Here is a 16061-nt window from a genome sequence, read left to right as displayed (position 1 = left end):
AGAAGATCAGCCACAGGAGAAAAACCTAATGATATCCAACCGCTTACTCCAATAGCGCAGCACTCTCGTTTGAACCCCTCTGTGATATTGCGGGATTTGACCACTTCTGGCGACAGCCTCCCATTGCGCAATACAAACACAGCATAACTTCACACGGGTAAATGGTGTACTGTTTTGTTTTTGGCTGCAATCACTGAAGCACTTGCAAAAGTGCAGATTTTTTTTTTTTTTCGGTTCCCAGCAGAGAAGGGAAGACGGGACAAATGGGAGAGGTCGTGTCGGTAGGTGTTAGCCTACAGAGCTAACCAGAGTAGCTGCGTTCTCTCACGTGCACAACCACCCCAACACATTTGAGCTCCGGGTCATAAACAAACCGCAAAACATGTCCATTTTCCACCACATCGTCACTTTTTCTTTATATTTTCACTTTGTTTGCCGTGTAATTTGCCCAGAAACACAGAGGGCTGTCCCAGGATGTAGGATTATTGCATCATATGCGTCATATTTTAACCCTTTAGCGCCCACCCTCAAACGAGACTGCACTGCCCAATTAAGGGTCACGGGGGGCTGGAGCCTATCCCAGCAGTCATAGGGCATGAGGTGGGGTACAACCTGGACAGAAGACCAGAGTGTCGCAGCTCCTAATGATACATTATTTTGTAAATGAAAGAAGCAGCTGTTGTAATGAACAGTTTTAATTCAATGAAAGGCAGATTTAGGACATTTTGTCACAACTGGTTGTGTTTGCTTGTTTCTCCAGGATTGGTATGATTCCCTGATCCTGCACTTTATCTGTCCTGAGGACACAGCTGGGCCTCTGGAAGTCCCTGCAGACCCTCCTGTTCCTCCTGTGGTCCCTCCCTACACCAGTGCTCCTCCCACCTGTGAGGCCCCTCCTACCAATCTTTCTCTGCAACCATCTTACATCCCCACCATCACTGACGCTCCTCCACCAGTCCATCCCTGCACTCCTTCCCCACCCAGACCTCACATTTAAAAAACCCCAAACTCCTTCATGCTGTTTTGCCAGGAGCAGCGCCCCCTTGTAGTGACACAGAACAATATCACAGACTGTGGTGAACAAAATTCTGGGACAGATGGTGAGTGTTGTGTGCACACTCATGCACATGTACAATCTTGTCTTTGTGTCAGTGAGCGTGTTGACTGATGGTGTGTTTTTGTCTGTTTGCATTGGAAATCACTTTCTGAAACAGAAAAAGAAAAATATGGCCGACAGGAGAAAGAGTTGAGCGACTGACATAATGAGCTCCACCCAGGGTGGACGCCCAGCAAGACTGTGAGTAAACACATCGAACAAACGTGTTGTCAGTGATAAATGTCAGATGTCTTTTTATCAGTTCATCCATGTAGAAAGTCTCAAATGTCTTTTTGTTTTGTTTTTTTACAGCGCACAAAGAGAAAGTCTGACAGCCAGACCGGGACTGAAGGTGAGTAGAGGTGGGCGGATCGATCCTAATATCGATAATATCGATACCAACACTGGTATTGATATTGAACGATCCTTGTGTAAAAAGATAGATACTCAAGCTTTTTTTCTCTCCCGCAGGCACTGACTGCTGCGCACGCAGATTCATCAACGTCTACTCTCTGTCTGTAAGAGCAGCGCTGCGCTGTGTCACAAAACACGGAGCAGCGCACCCTTGTATTGTGGTTTGTCAGCCCTCTACCTCAGGAGATTTTTTTTTGTGTTGAGTGATATTTTTTTAAACAAAAAAGTTGATTGCGACAATGTCACATACGATGTTTGGCGAAATTCTACCCTAGGTCTTTTGGATCCTTTGGATCTATGAAGCTTAAATATGAAAAAGTATCATATTGGTATCAATATTGGCGATACTGGGTCTGTATTTACTTGGTATCGGATCAATACCAAAATTCCCTGTATCGCCCACCTCTAAAGGTGAGAAGATTTCCCCGGAAGACTTTAAAGAAACACAGCAGCATTTTCAGATTAAAGTCCTTTCATATTTAAATTAATAAATGCAGTTTTAACAAAATTGTGAAATGAAGTGAGATTGCTGATGTTTTTGTTGTTTGTGTTGCAGAACCAAAGAAAAGAAGCAAGAAAAGGAAGCAGACAGAAGAAACCAAGAAAAAGACGAAAGATGACGAAGATGACAGCCACGTTGTTCAAATCCCAGTCAGGATCCCGACACAAAGTTTCCGTGCGTTTTGGGAGGAGCAATGCAGCCATGCAGTCCAACAAGACACCTTCCAAACCAGCCTCTGCAAAAAGATGGATCAGATGGGTGAGTGTGCACACTCCTGCACGTGCGTGATCTTCTCGTTGTGTGAGCGTGTTAACAGAAGGTGTGCTGTTTGTTGTCTGTCTGCGGTGGGATTCTCTGACTGTCCAACAACACATTTTACCGTCTGGGTCACGGGTTGGCTGTGAGGAAGGTGAGAAACACTCAGATCATACATGTTGTATGTTGATGTCACTCACACATGACTCTTGTTTTTAGCAGCTGACATTATGTAGGAAGTCTAAATGTGTTTTTTTTTTTTTCTTTTTTTGTGCAGGTTGGAAATGACAGAACGTCCTGACACTGACAGTCAGCAAACAAACACATGCACTTTGTGGTTGATTTTTTTTTTTTTTTTTTTTTAATTGTCACAATAATAAATTATCTTTACAAAATAAAATGCTTCATTGCATTCAATGTTTTCCCCTAAAAACCAATACGTCAAATAGATAGATACATAGATAGGTGGTATAATACAGTATATGCTGAACTAGACTTTTATGGTATAATAATACAATTCAAAGCAGAAAAACTGCAATGAATAAAAAAATAAATCAATACTTCAAAAACTTTGTGTTTCCATCCTCTGATTTCTCTCAAGAGAAATGGTTGTAAAAGTGATGTTTTTAATAAAAGATAATCATTACAGTCAAGTCAAGCCTGGGAGCAGGCGCTGGTGCTGCACATCACTGCATTCATGACACCACAGAATTCCTGAGGTTCCTGGATGGCAACCACCCAGGCAGACAACAGGTCCATCCCCACATTTCAGAAAATAACCATCTATCTGCTGCAGCCAGGTGAAGTGTTGGCACCTGCTTGGTCTCCTCCAGCCACTCACAGACAAATGTGCTACATGTCCAAAATGTCAAAGGTGGTGCTCCCTCACAATGTCAGTGACACGCCTTTATCTTAGTCTCGCCTCAGGACACTGGTTAGAGTCCAAGTCTCATAACTACAGTACATCTGAAAAGTATTCACATCGCTTCAATTTTTCCACATTTTGTGTATGTTACAGCCTTATTCTAAAATGGATGAAATTCATTTTTTTTTTCCTAAGGTTCCACACACAGTACACCATACTGACAATATGAACAAAAAGGTTTTTTTTTTTTGGTTTTTTTTTAAGAATTTTGCAAATATATTAAAAAACTAAGAAATCACACCTACATAAGTATTCGCAGCCTTTGCCATTAAGCTCAGAATTGAGCTCAGGTGCATTTTGTTTCCACTGATCATCCTTGAGATATTTCTACAGCTTAACTGGAGTCCACCTAGGGTAAACTCAATTGATTGGACATGATTTGGAAAGACACACACCTGTCTACATACGAGGGCTGTTAGAAAAGTATCCGACCTTTTTATTTTTTTCAAAAACATAGGGATTTGAATCACGTGTGATTGCATCAGCCAAGCTTGAACCTTCGTGCGCATGCGTGAGTTTTTTCACGCCTGTCGGTTGTGTCATTCGCCTGTGAGCAGGCTTTGTGTGAGCAGTGGTCCACCCCTCTCGTCGGATTTTTATTGCGAATAAATGTGAACGATTTGGAGCTTTGCTGCATCAATTTTTTCCAGAAACTGTGAGAGACCTCCAGGTGGTAACCATTCAGAAAATTCAAATGGCTTTCAGGGACGATTTTATGGGGATTACACAGATTAAGGAGTGCTCCAGCCGGTTTAAAGACCGCCCACAGCGGCTGAGAGCGCGCCGCGCTCCGAGCGCCGATCGACAGGCTCAAACCCCGCTGAAACAACCAGATCATTTCCAGCGTGAAGGCTTTGTTGATCCGGGACGTCGTCTTACAAAAAATGGCAGGAGACGTGGACATCAGTACTTTTTCGGCACATTCCACTGTTACAGGAGTTTTTTTCATGGAAAGAAAAGCGGACGGATGCGCCATGGAGCCGCTCATGGTGTGGCACAAAACCACCTCGGTGTTGGTCTCACAGGACGGCTTTGAGATGGCTTTCAGATGGCTGTCGGTGGGTTTTCAGTTGTGTGACTAACCGAGAAATTGTGGATGAGCTGGACATGCCAGAACATGTCCTGTGAGGCTTCATCACGGCGTTGCTTTGTGCCATGCGGCTCCACCGCGACGTGCGGAATTCCTCCGCACGTCTGTCTCAATGTGCCGAAAAAGTGCTGATGTCCACGTCTTCCGCAATTCCTGTGCCAGTCAGAGGACGTCCCGGATAAAACACAGTATCCAGTTTGGAAATTAACGGCACATTCCACTGTTACAGGAGTTTTTGTCATGGAAAGAGGAGTGGAGGAATTCCGCGCATCGGGACGGAGCCGCATGGCGCAAAGCAACGCCGTGATGAAGCCTCACAGGACATGTTGGGGCATGTCCAGCTCATCCACAATTTCTCGGTTAGACACGACTGAAAACCCACCGACAGCCGTCTGAAATCCATCTCAAAGCCGTCCTGTGAGACCAACACGGAGGTAGTTTTGTCCCGCGCCATGAGCGGCATGGTGGCGTATCCGTCTGCTTTTCTTTCCATGAAAAAAACTCCTGTAACAGTGGAATGTGCCGAAAAAGTACTGATGTCCACGTCTCCTGCCATTTTTGTGTAAGTCAGACGACGTCCCGCAACAAAGCCTTCACGTTGGAAATGATCTGGTTGTTTCAGCGGGGTTTGAGCCTGTCGATCGGCGCTTGGAGCGCGGCACGCTCTCAGCCGCTGTGGGCGATCTTTAAACCAGCTGGAGCACTCCTTAATCTGTGTAATCCCCATAAAATCGTCCCAGAAAACCATTTGAATTTTCCGAATGGTTACCACCTGGAGATCTCTCACAGTTTCTGGAAAAAACTGATGCAGCAAAGCTCCAAATCGTTCAGACATTTATTCGCAATAAAAATCCGATGAGAGGGGTGGATCACTGCTTACACAAAGCCTGCTCATAGGCGAATGACGCAACCGACAGGCGTGAAAAAACTCACGCATGCGCACGAAGGTTCAAGCTTGGCTGATGCAATCACACTTGATTCAAATCCATATAGTTTTTGAAAAAAATAAAAAGGTCGGATACTTTTCTAACAGACCTCGTATAAGGTCCCACAGTTGACAGTACATGTCAGAGCACAAACCAAGCATGAAGGAACTGAACTGCAGACCTCTGAGACTCAATCATCATGAGGCACAAATCTTTGGAAGGGTACAGAAACATTTCTGCTGCTTTGAAAGTCCCAATGAGCACAGTGGCCTCCATCATCCGTAAATGGAAGAAGTTGAGATCCACCAGGACTCTTCCTGGAGCTGGACCCCCGTCTAAACTAAGTGATCGAGGGAGAAGGGCCTTAGTCAGGGATGTGACCAAGAACCCATGGTCACTGTCAGAGCTCCAGCATTACTCTGGGGAGAGAGGAGAACCTTCCCGAAGGACAACCATCTGTGCAGCAATCCACCAATCAGGTCTGTATGGTAGAGTGGCCAGACGGAAGACACCCCTTTGTAAAAGGTGCATGACAGCCCACCTGGAGTTTGACAAAAGGCACCTGAAGGACTCTCAGACCATGAGAAACACAATTCTCTGGTCTGATGAGACAAAGATTGAACTCTTTGGTTTGTCCTTTACACTGTTACTTAACTTTAACCAATTTAAAGATTTTGGTGATATTAGTTAGCCAAATTATTTAAGTTATTCTAACTTCTTTATTTTGCCTCCATTCCAGTCAGTAATGTTAATGCAAAATATTACCTTAATTTTCTCTCTGTCTCTCAAACACACACACACACACACACACTCTCTCTCTTTCTCGCTCTCTTTCTTTCACACTCTTTTTTTTTGGAAGGTGGTGTAAACATTGTATGTACATAATGTTCTTTTGTCATTTGAGGAATTTTTCCATATTTGCAAAGAGTCTAAATTTGCTGATATTTTCTATTCTGTTAAGGTGGGGGGTCACTGTGAACCTCAGGATCTGTTTGGGTGAAGATAATGGCAGTGCAGTACAGTTTGGTGTACTGTGTGTGTAATTGGTGTCAAATGGTGAAATGTTCCTTGCAGAAGAACTTGAATGTTTTATTGTATTTGACACTTTTCCTTTCCAAAGTATAAATGAAGCCTAATATAGCTGTAAATGGTTAACTTTATCTGTGAAACTGCTGATTTTGAGGATATGAAATGATTATTGTGGAATTCCAATAAAGTTGGGACACTGTGTAAAATGTAAATAAAAACAGAATACAGTGATTTGCAAATCCTCTTCAACCTATATTCAATTGAATACACCACAAAGATATTTAATTTTCAAACTGATAAACTTTATTGTTTTTGCGCAAATATTTGCTCATTTTGAAATGGATGCCTGCAACACATCTGTGATGGCACCATCAATGCTGAAAGGTACATCCAAGTTGTGGAGCAACACATGCTGCCATCCAAGCAACGTCTTTTTCAGGGACGTCCCTGCTTATTTCAGCAAGACAATGTCAAGCCACATTCTGCACGTTACAACAGCGTGGCTTCATAGTAAAAGAGTGCAGGTACAAGACTGTCCTGCCTGCAGTCCAGACCTGTCGCCCATTGAAAATATGTGGCGCATTATGAAGCGCAAAATATGACGATGCTTATTGAGTGTTGTTAGAAGGAAAGGTGATGTAACACAGTGGTAAACATACCACTGTCCCAGCTTTTTTGAAACGTGCTGCAGGCATTCATTTCAAAATGAGCAAATAGTTGCACAAAAACAGTAAGGTTTATCAGTTTGAACATTAAATATCTTGTCTTTGTGGTGTATTCAATATAGGTTGAAGAGGATTTGCAAATCATTGTATTCTGTTTTCATTTACATTTTACACAACGTCCCAACTTCATTGGAATTGGGGTTGTAGTAATTTTCCGACTATTCATTTGAATGCCTCTACTGGGCAAGGCTGTGGCTGTTATTGGAGAAATTGTGCAGAGTGCATGTTTTGCATTTTGTGTCCCGTTATACAGCTTCATGATGAAGTGGTATAGAGGAGGGTTTTCTTTCACCAAAACATTAAAATCTAGGCTTGCATCTCAGATGTACCCTCTGGCAAATTGTAGCTGAACTTTCAGGTCTTGTGGATTGTGCAAAACATGCACAATGCACAATTTCTCCAATCACAGCCACAGAAGCCTGTAACTTCGTCTGGGTGTCTTGGTGGCTTTCCTCACTCTTCCTTCTTGCACAGTCACTCAGTTTTTTGAGAACTGTCTACTCCATGCAGCTTTATCATAGAGTGCCATACTGTTTGTATTTCTTCATAACTGATGTAAATAAAGTTCAAGACATATTCAGTGACTTGGAAATGTTCATGTATCCATCCCCTGACTTGTCTGAAGAAAACTGGCAATTAAACTGATTATATACAGGTATTATAAAAGGGGATGATTACTTATGCAACCCATCATCTTGGATTTTATATTTTAATTAATTTACATCAAGTTGTAGAGATTTACTTTCAGTTTGAGTCTAAGGAAGATAATTTTAGAAATTTTTATATTGAGAAGCCTGATTTACTTTTTGTATTTGCCATAAACAAATTAAAATGCATGAAATATCAAGGGGCTGGATACTTTTGCAAGCCACTGTATATGAAAATTCAGTAAGGTATATCTTATATATTAAATTCCAGTTCTAAGGTGGAACTATGCTATTATACTAAGATACAGTGAAGAAAATAAGTATTTGAACACCCTGCGGTTTTGCAAGTTCTCCCACTTAGAAATCATGGAGGGGTCTGAAATTTTCATCTTAGGTGCATGTCCACTGTGAGAGACATAAATTTAAAAAAAAAAAAAAAAAAAATCCGGAAATCACAATGTATGATTTTTTAATAATTTATTTGTATGTTACTGCTGCAAATAAGTATTTGACCCCCTACCAACCAGCAAGAATTCTGGCTCACACAGACCTGTTAATTTTTCTTTAAGAACCCTCTTATTCTGCACTCTTTACCTGTATTAATCGCACCTGTTTGAACTTGTTACCTGTATAAAAGACACCTGTTCACACAATCAATCACACTCCAACATGTCCACCATAGCCAAGACCAAAGAGCTGGCTAAGGATCCCAGGGACAAAACTGTAGACCTGCACAAGGCTGGGATGGACTACAGGACAACAGGCAAGCAGCTTGGTAGAAGACAACAACTGTTATGATTATTTATTAGAAAGTGGAAGAAACACAAGATGACCGTCAATCTCCCTCGGTCTGGGATTCCATGCAAGATCTCACTTTGTACAACAGTAACACATGATGCTGTCATGGTTTAAAATCCTTCAGGGCAGCAAGGTCCCCTCTGCTCAAGCCAGCACATGTCCAGGCCCATTTGAAGTTCACCAGTGACCATCTGGATGATCCAGAGGAGGCATGGGAGAAGGTCATGTGGTCAGATGAGACCAGAATAGAGCTTTTTGGAATCAACTCCACTTACCATGTTTAGAGGATGAGAACAACCCCAAGAAAACCATCCCAACCATGAAACACGGGGGTGGAAACATCATACTCTGGGGGTGCTCTTCTGCAAAGGGGACAGGACGACTGCACCGTATTGAAGGGAGGGTGGATGGGGTCATGTATTGCGAGATTTTGGCAAACAGCCTACTTCCCTCAGTAAGAGCATTGAAGATGGGTCATGGCTGGGTCTTCCAGCATGACAATGACCCCAAACACACAGCCAGGGCAACTAAGGAGGGACTCCGTAAGAAGCATTTCAAGGTCCTGGAGTGGCCTGGCCAGTCTCCAGACCTGAACTCAATAGAAAATCTTTGGAGGGAGCTGAAACTCCAAACCTGAAAGATCTAGAGAAGTTCTGTATGGAGGAGTGGACCAAAATCCTTGCTGCAGTGTGTGAAAACGGTGAAAAACTACAGGAAACGTTTGACCTCTGTAATTGCAAACAAAGGCTACTGTACCAAATATTAACATTGATTTTCACAGGTGTTGAAATACTTATTTGCAGCAGTAACATACAAATAAATTATTTAAAAAAAAAATCATACATTGTGATTTCCGGATTTTTTTTTTTTTTTTTAGATTATGTCTCTCACAGTGGACATGCACCTAAGATGAAAATTTCAGACCCCTCCATGATTTTTAAGTGGGAGAACTTGCAAAATCGCAGGGTGTTCACATACTTATTTTCCTCACTGCATATCTAAATATCTGAAAAGGAAGAGTAAAATAGAAGAGTAGAAAAGAGTAGAGTAGAGCCACTTAGGTGCCTGGTCTTGAGGACCAGGGATGGTAGGTTTAATATATGATATGTTGAACCACGGCAGCAGAAAGAACATCGAGCATAATGCAGCTGCAAGTTATTAGCACCTACAACAGAAAGTGAGATGAGCCAGCATGTCATAAAGTCAATAAATAACTTCATGTTCTTGCCACAAGCTGTTCCTGAAGGAGCGTTTCACACTCAGGTGGGATGGATTTCAACACCCAGCAGGCAATTTCTGCCTCTGAAAGCTGCTTCTGTCTCTGCAGACTGCTTTTCCTTCATGCAGACTTCTGCATCTACAGGTTGCTTCAAGCTTTGTAGACTGCTAATTCTGCCCCTGCAGGCTGCTTCTGCAGGCTGCTTTTGCCTCTACAGGCTGTTTCTTCCACTGCAGATTTTTTCTGTCCTTTGTGGGCTGCTTCTGCATCTACAGCCTGCTTAAGTCCTCTGCAGGCTGCTTCTGCCTCCTGTCTTTGCTAGTGCAGCGGATAACTGAAAAAAATCATTCAAATGGTGATGCAAGCACCAAATTGAGCACAAATACACCTTAGACGTTACCCTTTGAAAAGGCAGGCTGTCCACTTGAATTTTCAATAGGCAGACAGGTAGGGATCAACTGAAGAATTACACAGGGGTCAAAATTAAAATCAATCATATTGCTTAAATTTTCATTGTTACGCAGATGATACCCAGCTTTATCTATCCATGAAGCCAGAGGACACACACCAATTAGCTAAACTGCAGGATTGTCTTACAGACATAAAGACATGGATGACCTCTAATTTCCTGCTTTTAAACTCAGATAAAACTGAAGTTATTGTACTTGGCCCCACAAATCTTAGAAACATGGTGTCTAACCAGATCCTTACTGTGGATGGCATTACCCTGACCTCTAGTAATACTGTGAGAAATCTTGGAGTCATTTTTGATCAGGATATGTCATTCAAAGCGCATATTAAACAAATATGTAGGACTGCTTTTTTGCATTTACGCAATATCTCTCAAATCAGAAAGGTCTTGTCTCAGAGTGATGCTGAAAAACTAATTCATGCATTTATTTCCTCTAGGCTGGACTATTGTAATTCATTATTATCAGGTTGTCCTAAAAGTTCCCTAAAAAGCCTTCAGTTAATTCAAAATGCTGCAGCTAGAGTACTGACGGGGACTAGAAGGAGAGAGCATATCTCACCCATATTGGCCTCTCTTCATTGGCTTCCTGTTAATTCTAGAATAGAATTTAAAATTCTTCTTCTTACTTATAAGGTTTTGAATAATCAGGTCCCATCTTATCTTAGGGACCTCGTAGTACCATATCACCCCAATAGAGCGCTTCGCTCTCAGACTGCAGGCTTACTTGTAGTTCCTAGGGTTTGTAAGAGTAGAATGGGAGGCAGAGCCTTCAGCTTTCAGGCTCCTCTCCTGTGGAACCAGCTCCCAATTCAGATCAGGGAGACAGACACCCTCTCTACTTTTAAGATTAGGCTTAAAACTTTCCTTTTTGCTAAAGCTTATAGTTAGGGATGGATCAGGTGACCCTGAACCATCCCTTAGTTATGCTGCTATAGACGTAGACTGCTGGGGGGTTCCCATGATGCACCGTTTCTTTCTCTTTTTGCTCTGTATGCACCACTCTGCATTTAATCATTAGTGATCGATCTCTGCTCCCCTCCACAGCATGTCTTTTCCTGGTTCTCTCCCTCAGCCCCAACCAGTCCCAGCAGAAGACTGCCCCTCCCTGAGCCTGGTTCTGCTGGAGGTTTCTTCCTGTTAAAAGGGAGTTTTTCCTTCCCACTGTAGCCAAGTGCTTGCTCACAGGGGGTCGTTTTGACCGTTGGGGTTTTACATAATTATTGTATGGCCTTGCCTTACAATATAAAGCGCCTTGGGGCAACTGTTTGTTGTGATTTGGCGCTATATAAAAAAATTGATTGATTGATTGATTGATTATGATTTAAAAAGAGTAAACCTGGTTGTTTGACAATAAATGGCTTCAGCCAATCACTAACCATAAGTGAAAAAAAGTTTTTGTGTTGTCATTCATATTCTCTGAAAAATGGCCAAAACCAAAAATTCCGCCAGGGTATGTAAACGTTTGAGCTCAACTGTATGAACTAAAAAAAAAACACAAGCTGCCCACAAACTCTCTTTTTCTGACTGAAATATTATTTCCTTTCATCACATGATGTGGTTTAGACAGAAGAAGCTTTTTTTGGGGGGGGGGGGGGGGGGGGTTGGTCTCAAGATGTTTTAACTTGCGATTTTCAGATCTACTTGATCCAGGCATTGTTTTATTTTTGTATTGATTGGTATCATTTCATTAAACCCGACTGAAGCAGAGTCATCACGTGTGCACACATTCTCTCTACTTCATTTTAGAAGTTCTTGTTGGCACGTCGAACAGACTCCTGGCTGCTGCTGCCAGGGGTGTTGGACTGGGGGGTAAAGGGTACTATGTACCCAGGGCCCAGAGCATGGGGTGGGGGGGCACAAAAAACTGGCATTAAATACATTTTTGTGTTGCATGTTATTAATGTCCATACAATTCATGTTGTAAAAGAATATAATTACAATGAATGTATAAATGCTGCGAACATACACATAATTCTGCCCTAACAATAATATTGAAAGATCTCTGAGGGCCCTTCCCACCCCTGCACAGTTGTACAATGGTTTAGTCCAGGTGCACAGGCGGCACTCACACACACACATCCCAAACGGGATCTGACAGAAAGAGGAGGTGTTTAGTAGTGCTGAAACAACTAATCGATTTAATCGATTATGAAAATAGTTGTCTACTAATTTAGTCATCAATTTGCTGTTGAATAACTTTGTTTTACCGCAAATGTTTTGTTTCTTCCATATAAATCAACCACTTCTGCAGCGTGGCTTTGCTTTGAACCTTGAACCAAACGAAGCAGTGATTCGCAGATCGAACCAGTGCTTCGATCTGGTGCTTTGTTGATTCATTGTTTTATTTCGCTTAATCTTACTTTTTCCCCACTAAAACCCCAAAGAGCATATGTCTGTGAGTAACATTTACCTTTGTATGTTAATCTGACCTGTTATGGTCTTCTGAAACAGTTGGTAGATGTATTTTAGAACTTAAAAACGGGACCAATGCTAACGTGTTAGCATGTCTGTGGCGTTTTCAATGTTAAAGTTAGCATTAAGCTGTTGCAGCTGTCAGCACATTTGTGTGCATTTGTTTTCTGTATAATAATTCATGGCTCAGCGTTTGTTGTCGTAAAAGAGTCAAATGTATTACAAATTGTAATATTTTATTCATTTATATATCAATAATAATAATAGCAACAACAACAATAATAGTAATAATAATACAATAACATGCTCTTGGAGGGTGGTATGCATTAAAATGCATACCGCACGACAACAGCATGTTATTTGCATTATTATCACTTACTGAGATACACAACACATGGAATCACATTAACAATATTTAATGTAATTTCAAAACGCACGACACCCAGCAAACACGTACATGAAAAGTTGGCTCACTTTAACTTTTGTCATGTTGGCTGGTGCGCGCTGCTCTCCAAATTCACCAGTGCGTCCTTTATCAAGCTGGCTGCTTTGGCTGCTGTTCACTGTCATACTATTCATGATAAAATCATCCGGAATATCCAAACTGGGACCAACACACACTTCTCACCTTTTCATTTTTTCCTCTGCAGACAGTTCTTGGGCTGCGCGCTATGACGTCATTTGTTTACGCAGTGGGCGGGTATGCCGATACTCATTCGCTTCTGTGGGCGGGTATAGCCAGGTAGCGTCGACGTAAATCTACGCTACCGGCCTAGCAACGCCTCTGTAAAGTCATAATAATAACTAACAATGCCACAATACAGTTTTAGAGAAACGGACAAAAATAATCATAAAACAAAACAGAAAAGATCAAACCAACTAACAATGAACATAAATAAATAAATATAGAAATAAGTGTTTCCTGTGAACACTTAGTGACTCTTAAACCTCCACTTCATCCCTGTTTTACTTAAGTTTAATGACAATTCGTTTTGGTCAAACCACATCTAAGCTGTGTTTTTACACAAGAAAAAAATGAAATGCAGTAAATTGCACATTTGTGTCTTTTTCATGAAAATATCTTATTAAATATAACATATTACACTTTAGTCAGGCCTTTAAAATAGTTTGGTAGACTCTTGCTGTAATATGTTGTCAGTGGTTGAGATAGTTGCTGTAGGCATCTAAAAATGCTCATAATCGGGTGAAACCTGATAGAAATCTCTTTGTGGTGTGTTGGTGATGTATGTATGTGCAAAATAAAACAAACACTACTCCAGGTATGTTTTTGAGGAGAATATAACATAACTTTGTTACAAGCTAAAACGTTGATGTTGCGTGATAAAGGCCTTTTAATAATAACTCACTTAAAGAAATAACGGCAAAACTCACATGTAAGTAAAAAACAACAACAAAACGATTAATCGAAAAATAATCGACCGATGAATTGCTTACTAAAATAATCGTTAGTTGCAGCCCTAGTGTTCAGGCTGTCATGTCTGATTGAGCCAGAGTGCAAAAGTATTATTTCTGCTCAGTCTGTCTGCCACCACTGCCCCTGCAACATTATTCATTTTGCAGTCAATTTCATTGACGTCATATCTTATTTCATGTACTAAGAGTAACCATTTTTCATTTTATATTTTATTTAGCCAACAAACAGTTTTACCCTATTTTTAACATTTGATCCAATATACGTTTTCTATTTGTCATAAAACAAACACTTACTGTAATTATTGTCTGTCATTTTAAGAAGGTCAGTGTTGTGTGGGCCACTGAAGAGGAGGTACTGCTGGCCCACCACCAGAGGGCACCCTGCCTGAAGTGCGGGCTTCAGGCACGAGAGGGCACCGGAGCAACCGGGAGTGACAGCTGTCACTCATCAACAGCACCAGCTGTCACTCATCATCACCAGCACCATAAAAGCCAGGCAGCAACTCCACCTCGCTGCCGAGATATCAGCTACTAACTAGGTAATATTCTCTGCTGTGTCTGAACGTTGACTTACGTGTGATCTGTTTGCAGCCGTTGTCCTGTGGTGCCCTGTCAGCTGGGTTGGCGGTCAGTGAGAGTGCCGACGTCTTCGCCTCTCACTCCAACCAGATAAGTGGTAACAGGAGCTGCTATCGTGTTCCTATTTCGGAGGTAGAGGTGCTCCCTCCCGGAGGAACTGTTTCTGTGAGTGAGGATTTACTGGGTGTGTATCCACACACCCACCATTAACTGTCTCTGCTTCCTGCCAGCAGTACCAGGTCTGACAGCTGGAGACGGTGGTCACCTGGAGATTCAGGACTTGTCGGCTCCGGTGTTCTTCAGATCCGTTGGCGGTGGAAGCCGTGTGGGACCCGGCTCTTCTCTGGACGGACGTCTTCTATCCTCGAGCCTGCCCACACGTCACTTCGTATAATTGACTATCATTCTCAAACTGCATTTGTCTGTATTCCGTTGTGCACAGTTTGCAACATTAAATTGTTATATTTTAGCTTATCCATTGTCCGTTCATTTACGGCCCCTGTTGTAGGTCCGTGTCACTACACTTTCCCAACAGTCAGAAGTATTTCTGATGAAAATCCTTCATGAATGGTAATTTGGTTGTAGGCTAAATACCAATTACAATGACAATTTACTGTACTAAGTTACTGTGCTGTGCTGCAAAGCTGATTTTGTAGCCGCTGTATTCAACATCAAGGCACTGTGAGAATATTACTTGAAGCAATGATAACAAACGTTACAGTGTCCACTGCAGTTAACTAAAAGTCCAAAGTATTTATTACCAATGTAGGACAGATAACAGGACTGGAGAAGTTTTTATTGCTAAGTTAGCATGGCAGTAGCGACGTCATCTTCTTCCAACTTAAATTGTGGTCGGAAAATGTTTTGATGCATTAAACCTCGGTCCCACCGAATAATAAAGCCATGAATAATGACATATCCACGTATGGATTTGTCAGTGATTATTCAAATAGTGATTCACATATAAATCTATCACGTACCCTCTATAATGAAGCCTCTATGTGCCTCTAAGTACCTTGCATGTGCCAGGTATCAGCCTGTAGTGAGCCACGACTGACCTGTTATTTGAGCCCTGTCCAGCCTTGAATGGCTCGTGTCTCCGCATATGATCCATGTAGCGCCTGGGTGACGGTGCAAGTTTAGGCATGGTTTTGGTGTAACCCACCAGCCCTCCCACACTTGATCCCTTTAATGTGTGAGTTTTCAATTCACAACATCCGTTCAAGATGTCACATTTTTAAAACGCAGTCCAAAAAAGCAACTCCTGTTACAGTCCGGCCGGTGTGCGTCGTGCGCCAGGTTGCAGTTCACCTGTGTTACAGAGTCATTAAACGCAGCAGTTCTGTGTGTGCACCCAGCTCGCTGTGACCAAAAAAAAGATGTCACTTTTGACATAGTGATGAAACTTTTTTTTTTTTTTTTGCTTGAATTAACTATGATCCATTGAGAGACAGGAGTGATGTTAATTTTAAGAGTTGTAGCACCACTTTTAAACCATTCCACTACAAATATTTCTACAAGTTGGTGATACATCCAAT

The 16061-nt window shown here is 41.9% G+C and overlaps 1 long non-coding RNA gene across 1 annotated transcript in view; it reads right to left on the bottom strand.

Moving 5' to 3' along the window:
- Positions 1-5072: 5072 nt before the first annotated feature.
- The window catches only part of LOC117509162, a 25006-nt gene continuing 14017 nt past the window's right edge, over positions 5073-16061 (bottom strand). Inside the window, exons 2-3 of the long non-coding RNA XR_004560281.1 lie at positions 9107-9115; positions 5073-5084 (exon numbers count right to left, since the gene is read on the bottom strand). This is a non-coding gene — a long non-coding RNA (uncharacterized LOC117509162). The remainder of the gene's footprint in view (positions 5085-9106; positions 9116-16061) is intronic.

Source organism: Thalassophryne amazonica, chromosome 4 (genome assembly GCF_902500255.1).
Source record: "Thalassophryne amazonica chromosome 4, fThaAma1.1, whole genome shotgun sequence".
In the NCBI taxonomy this organism is placed as follows: Eukaryota; Metazoa; Chordata; class Actinopteri; order Batrachoidiformes; family Batrachoididae; genus Thalassophryne; species Thalassophryne amazonica.
The sequence above is the reverse complement of the archived record's forward strand: the minus strand, read 5'-3'. Positions and strand labels throughout refer to the sequence as shown.